Source organism: Sapajus apella, unplaced genomic scaffold (assembly GCF_009761245.1).
Source record: "Sapajus apella isolate SASKATOON/1434 unplaced genomic scaffold, GSC_monkey_1.0 scaffold3266, whole genome shotgun sequence".
NCBI lineage: Eukaryota > Metazoa > Chordata > Mammalia > Primates > Cebidae > Sapajus > Sapajus apella.
In genome coordinates, this window is record NW_022440192.1 from 205 (window position 1) to 7635 (window position 7431).

The 7431-nt window shown below is 34.4% G+C and overlaps 1 pseudogene; it reads left to right on the forward strand.

Moving 5' to 3' along the window:
* Positions 1–4324: 4324 nt before the first annotated feature.
* Positions 4325–5420, forward strand: LOC116547467 (annotated as a pseudogene).
* Positions 5421–7431: the final 2011 nt, after the last annotated feature.

A 7431-nucleotide genomic window follows, 5' to 3' on the forward strand; every position in this document is an offset into this window, starting at 1 on the left:
ATTTACTTCAAAATTAAGCATGTGTCAACATCAGCAGACATAGACTTAGTAGAAACAACTAAGTAGAGTTATTGCAACATCATAGTAGAAATAACTAAGACACTGACCCTTCAGACATTACACTAAATCAGAGTATTCAGTGTAGAACATCATTCAAAACTAAAGTTGTTAGATAAATTTTTTTCTATGTAACTTTAACAAAAGAAAATTGGACTTATGATTGCATTCAAAGAATGCTTTTTTCATTTAAAAACCTTACAGATTATTTTTGAAAAGTAAATGATATGATTCAACTCACAATTTACTTCGTGCTGTATCTTATTTTTATGGTCATAATAAAAACTATATAGAAGTATAAATAAAATTTATGTGTTTCTATGTCCCAAATAAGTATTTTGTTAAATTTTCGTGTGTATTTTTCTTTGAACATGTGAACTACCTACACATAAAAACTTTTAGTTTTGATTCACATACAGTTAAATATACACTTTAGTCTAATGATATATCTTAACTGTAATAGAATTGTAGAATAAGTGTGTGTGTGTATGAGTTTCACCTATTTTCAGAAAAAGCAATATTGGAACAAAAATTATTTTCACATGGTGACTAGTTTTCTAGAAAACTAAAAACCTCAATAATGCCGAATACAAATCTATATTCTTATTATTTCATTATTGTACAGACCAATACTTTTCCTGTTTCTTATAATTCATTTTTTGTTCTACACTGTAAGAATATTCATTGTCAGCTGGTTAGTAATTTTCATAAAATGAGGTAGGAGACAAAATGATTTTTAGATGTAATTTCATAATTTGTGTATTTATATTTTTTAGTTAGAAATTTCATTGTGTTTAATTGGAGAAACCTCTTTATGCCTACTATTCCTTAGTTATTGTTTCTTTAACCTTTTATAATTGACTTTTGTAAATTTGTCTGTTAGGCCAATATATTCAGGGTATTACTTGGGAGGCTTCATGAGCCATGAGGATTTTAGGTATTTCTTTTTTTCTTTTTTGTTTTTTTTTTTCGTCTTTTTGTTTGTTTGTTTGTTTGTTTTTTGAGCTGGAGTCTTGATTTTTCACCCAGGCTGAAGGTCAGTGGCTCAATTTCAGCTCAATGCAACCTCCACCTCTTGAGTTCTACCTGTCCCAGCCTCCCAAGTCACTGGGATTACAAGTGCCTGCCACAATGCCCACCTAATTTTTGTAATTTTAGTGGAGACAAGGTTTTGCCACATTGGCCAGGCAGGTCTCGAACTCCTTACCTCGTTGATCCGACCCTCAACCTCTGAAAGTGCTGAGATTACAGGTGTGAGTCACCATACCTGGCAAGAATATTTTGATATATAAATGTAGCAAACAAACATGATAGTGCTTCTCATGTGACAGATGTTCCGTAATAAGCCATAAATATTTTTTTCTGGAGTTAGTTTGCAAGTCAAGTCATATATGGAAAATATCAATAGTGAAGAAATAATATTGATTGTTGATGTGGAGAGAACGTTTTTACCAGGCTGCAAAGTGGACTCTTGTTGAATTTAAAGAGAAATTCTGGTTTGTTTGTTTGTTTTCCTGATTATCCAGTTTTGCTTGTCTTCTTATGTGTATTCCAACTATATATGCATCACAGACCTTCTTTTTCTGTGTTATGGCTACAGTTTTCTCACTTTTGTTTTTATGCCCTGTCATTTCACATGGTACTTTGTAGATTTTGATTAGAAAATTGTTTCTGTTTTTGTTTTTGTTTTCTTGAAACGGAGTATTGCTCTTGTTGCCCAGGCTGGAGTGCAAGGGTATAATCTTGACTCACCACAACCTCTGCCTCCTGGGGTTTTTTTTCTACCTCAAGCCTCTCAAGACACTGGGATTATATGCATCTGCCATCATGCCCAGCTAATTTTGCATTTTTAGTAGAGATGGGGTTTCTCCATGTTAGTCTGGTCTCAGGTGATCCGCCTACCTCAGTCTCCCAAAGTTCTGAGATTATAGGCATGAGCCACTGTGCCTGACCTGAAACTTTTAATGCGGTAAAAGTTGGTTATAACTCGAGAGTTTGCTTATCAATATAGCTTTGACATCAGATAAAGATAAAAGCCATAGAGTATTCACTGCAGGAGAGAAGTAAATTATTTAGCATTGTTCTGTAAAAGAAAATTTTTAAAAGATTCTTACACAAACTGTGTCAAATATAAAATGTATCTTTGTAATTCAATTTCTAACAGTTAGTGGTAAGTAATAAATTTTTAATGTTTCATGATATACTTACAGCACAACTTATATTTCCATGCAGAATCTCTATATTTAAGTTTGAATGTTAAAAGTTGCCAAATAATAAACTTACTAGTGTAAATTTTAAACTAGAATATTTTTTATATTGATATTATAATTTAAAGAAATTTCTCAGTTATTTTATATAATTTTTTGGGGGATGAAGTTCAGCATACAATTTTTATACTTAATCACCTATCTGTAGCCAATTGTTATTTTTTTCTGGAAAATATGTGAAGAATATGCCAGTTTTTGAATTAAAATATTTTCTGTTATTTCGCATGCAAATTTGTTTACTGTGTTCACAGAGTGTCCAGTCATGGGACCATCAGCAGTCATCGGACCACCAGCAGTCATGAAACCGCCTGCCCTTTTACTGTCTTTGATGTCATTAGCATTAGCACCAGAAACTCCAGGTGCCCCAAACTTAAAGGAAAAGCCCTAAGGTAAATTGGCTTCTTCCAGGCAGTGTGCAGGGTCCATGGCATGATGTTAAGTATCAAAGTTTCTGTGGTTATAATTTGCAAATGACAAAACAGCACCAGGCTATATATGGTTAATACTACTCAGTCAGGTTTATGACGAACACAGATCATATTTGAAATATTGTTAATTTTCTATAAAGTTTTAAAAATACATTTTTTAACTTGATAGATAAAATGGGTATTTTATTAAACATAATATTTTGAAGTATACATACATTGTCAATACTTAGCTCTGTGTAATAAATGCATTAACTGAGTTAACTCTTTTGGTGACACCACATGGCATTATCTTAGCATTTTTCATAAATACATATACATTTTTATAGTCATCATGCTGTACAATATATCTTTTGAAGTTGTCCTTCCTATACAACCATAATTATGTATTTGTTGACATTTTTCCAATCACCTCTTTTTTTCAATTACCTTGGCACCTGGTGGTCACCATGTTACTCTATACTTCAGTGAGATTAACTTTTTTAATTATCCATTTGTAAGTGGAATCATGAGATACTAGTCTTTCTGTGACTGGCTTATTTCAACACATGCAATGTCTTCCAGGTTAATCCATGTGATTGAAAATAATAGAATTTTTTGAAAAAATAAAAAATATTCTATTTTGTACATATACCATATTGTATTCATTTATATTAGATGTTGAACTGTTGATGCCATATTTGGGTTATTGTGAAGAGTGCTGCAAACAACATAGAAGTGCAAGTATTTCTTCATTCTCATTTTGAGCATATATCTGAAAGTACAATTGCTGGAGTACATGATGGTTCAATTTTAAATTTTTTTCAAAACTCTTATTTGTTTTTTTAATGTATGTCCTCATTTACATTCAAACCAACCGTGTGCAAGGATTTCCTTTACATCTTTACCAATGTTTTTATTTTAGTAAATATCTCATAGGTATTTCTTTTTGTTTTAGTATTTTTGTTTTTCTCATAGGTAAATTTTATAAATATCTCATAGGTATTTTTTGCTTGTGTTTCTCTGACAATAATTGAAACTGAGCATTTTTCAATGTATCTCTTGGCCATGTCTTTTCAAAACTATTTAAGCCTGGACTGGGTGTGGTGGCTAATGCCTGTAACCCCAGCACTTTGGGAGGCTGAGGTGGGCAGATTGCCTGAGGTCAGGAGTTCAAGACCAGCCTGGCCAACACAACAAAACCCCATCTCTGCTAAAAATACAAAAAGAAAAACAGTCAGCCATGGAGGTACATGCCTAAAGTCATAGCTACTAGAGGAGCTGAAGCAGGAGTATCGCTTCAATCAGAGAGGTGGAGGTTGCAGTGAGCTGAGATCGCGCCATTGCACTCCAGCCTGGGTAACAAGAGCGAAACTCTGTCTCAAAAAAAAAAAAAAATTCAGCTTGCAGCTCATAGTTATTTATTTTTTGTTGTTTAGTCATTTGAGTTTCTTGCATATTTTTTACATTATTCCCTTGTCACACACATAATTTGCAAATAATTTCTTCCATTGTTTAGCTGTCTAAGAATGTTAATTGCATCAGACTCTGTGCAGCGAATTTTTACTTTGAAATAATCTGACCAAGCCGGAACCCGCATCCAGGAACAGAGCCCTTGGCTCCTCCCTCAGAATGAATGGAGACCAGATCAGATGCTTATGCCCAAGAAAAGCAGGATTTCATTCAGCACTTCTCCCAGATCATTAGGGTGCTGACTGAGGAGGTGATGGGGCACCCAGAGACAGGAGATGCTATTGCCCGGCTCAAGGAGGTCCTGGAGTACAACACCATTGGAGGCAAGTATTACTGGGGTTTGACGGTGCTAGAAGCGTTCCGGGAGCTGGTGGAGCCAAGGAAATAGGATGCTGATAGTCTCCAGTGGGCCCTGGCTGTGGGCTGGTGTGTGGAACTGCTGCAAGCTTTCTTCCTGGTGGCAGATGACATCATGGATTCATCCCTCACCCGCCGGGGACAGATCTGCTGGTATCAGAAGCCAGGCATGGGATTCGATGCCATCAATGATGCTATCCTTCTGGAAGTATGTATCTACCGCCTGCTGAAGCTCTTCTGCCGGGAGCAGCCCTATTACCTGAACCTGATTGAGCTCTTCCTGCAGAGTTGCTATCAGACTGAGATTGGGCAGACCCTGGACCTCATCACAGCTCCCCAGGGCAAAGTGGATCTCGGCAGATTCACTGAAAAGAGGTACAAATCTATTGTCAAGTACAAGATGGTTTTCTACCCCTTCTACCTTCCTGTAGCTGCTGCCATGTACATGGCAGGAATTGATGGTGAGAAGGAGCATGCCAATGCCAAGAAGATCCTGCTGGAGATGGGAGAGTTCTATCAGATTCAGGATGATTACCTTGACCTCTTTGGGGACCCAAGTGTGACTGGCAAAGTTGGCACTGACATCCAGGACAACAAATGCAGCTGGCTGGTGGTCCAGTGTCTGCAATGGTCCACTCCAGAACAGCGCGAGATCCTGAAGGAAAATTATGGGCAGAAGGAGGCTGAGAAGGTGGCCCGAGTGAAGGCATTATATGAGGAGCTGGATCTGCCAGCCGTGTTCTCACAGTATGAGGAAGACAGTTACAACCACATTACGGGTCTCACTGAACAGTACGCAGCGCCCCTGCCCCCAGCTATCTTTCTGGGGCTTGCACGCAAAATCTACAAGTAGAAAAAGTGACCTAGAGACTGCAAGGGCAGGAGGAGGCTTTCAGTAAATAAATTATTGTGTTAAAAAATATATATATAAAATAAATAATCTGACTCATCCATTTTTCCTTTTGTTTCTCAGGTTTTGAAGTTATATTTAAAAGTTCACTGCCCAGACCAATGTTATGAGGCTTTTAGTCTATATTTTTTATAGTAATTTCAGAGTTTCTAGCCTTACATTTAAGTAACTAATTTATTTTAAATTCTGAGATGAGAATCTCATCTTATTGCTTTGCATGTGGATTAAAGTTTTCTCAATACCATTTATTGAAGATACTGTCTTTCCCCTAAGAAACTGTCACCGTTTTAAGTATGTTACGAGTATTTTGATAGAGGTTGCATTATATGTGTAGATTATTATGTGTAATACAAATATTTAACAATATTAATGCCAATTCATTAATGAGTAATATTTCTCAATTTGTGTAGCGTTTAATTTTCTATTTAATTATCTTTAGAGTATAATGTAAAGTTTCAACTTTTTGGTTGAATTTATTTCAAAATATAGTTATTACAGTTATTGTGGATAGAATTGTTTTTAAATTTCATTTTGAGATAGTTGTTAGTGTGTGTATAGAAATCCTACTGACTCTAAGATGTTGCTTTTGTGTTCTATAAGTTCAATGAATTTGTTTAGTAGTTCTGATAGTTTTTAGTAAAGTGTTCAACTTTTTGATACATAAGATTATGTCATCTTCAAAAAGGATAATTTAAATTCTTTTATTCAATTTGAATTTCTTTGATTTTATTGTCGAATTTCTCTGTCTTAGGCATTTTATACTATGTTTGGTAGGACTGAAGAAAGTGGACACCCTTGTTCTAGCTCATAGAGTAAAAGCTTACAGGTTTTCCTGTTTAGCATGTCCCTAGGTGTGCTTTTTTTTTTTTTTTTTTTTTTTTTTTTGCTATACATGAGATATATTGGCTTGAGATCATTTTTCCCATATCTAAAGTTTTTAGAGATTTATCATAATGGAATGTTACATTGTGTCAAACTTTTATTCTGCATCTATTCAAATTTCAGAGCTGTGAAATTATGACTAATTCTGCATAAGTAAAAAAATTATTTAAAGACTACTGTGAACGTCTCCATGCATGCAAACTACAAAATGTATAGAAAATAAATAATCTTCTGAGTACACACAACTTTCCAAGATAGAACCAGAAAAAACAAAATTTTGAACAGAGCAAAAATGTATAAAATGTAAAATGAGATTGAATAAATAAAACAAAATATAACAACCATAAAAAAATCTGGATTAGATAAATTTACAACCAAATTTTACCACTTGTATAAAGATGAGCTGGTACTTACCCTACTAAATGTATTCCAAAAAATCCTGGTGAGATTCCACCCTAACTCATATGAAATCACTATTATCTTGGTACTAGAAAGTAGTAAAGACACAAAAACAGAAGAAAACCACAGGCCAATATTTCTGTGAACATTAAAACACAAATTCTCCACGAAATACTAGCAAGATGAGTTAGTAAGAAAACATTTTGCCACAGTCATCTGTGTTCTACTCATGTATTCAAGAATGTTTCATTATATGCAAGTCAATACGTGCAATTTACCTTGTAAAAATAATAGAAAGCAACAAATTATATGATTAATAAAATAGATGCAAAAAACTCAACAAAATTCAATATTTATGAAAATATTCTCAACAAACAAGACAAATAACAAAACGTACATCAAAATAATAAGAGCCATGTCTTACAAATTCTCAGCCAACGTCATATTAAACAAGCAAATGTGGTTGCATTCTTTACATAAATAGAAATAAGACCAGAATATCTACTGTAAACACTCCTTTTCAACAGTTTTTTTTTAAGTCCTAGCCAGAGCAATTCAACAAAGTGAAGAAGTAAAATGCATTCATATAAGAATAGAGAAAGTCAAATTATCTTACCAGATGACATAATTTTCTACCTAGATTTCACCAAAAGATTCCTAAGCCTAAAAATGACTTCAGCAA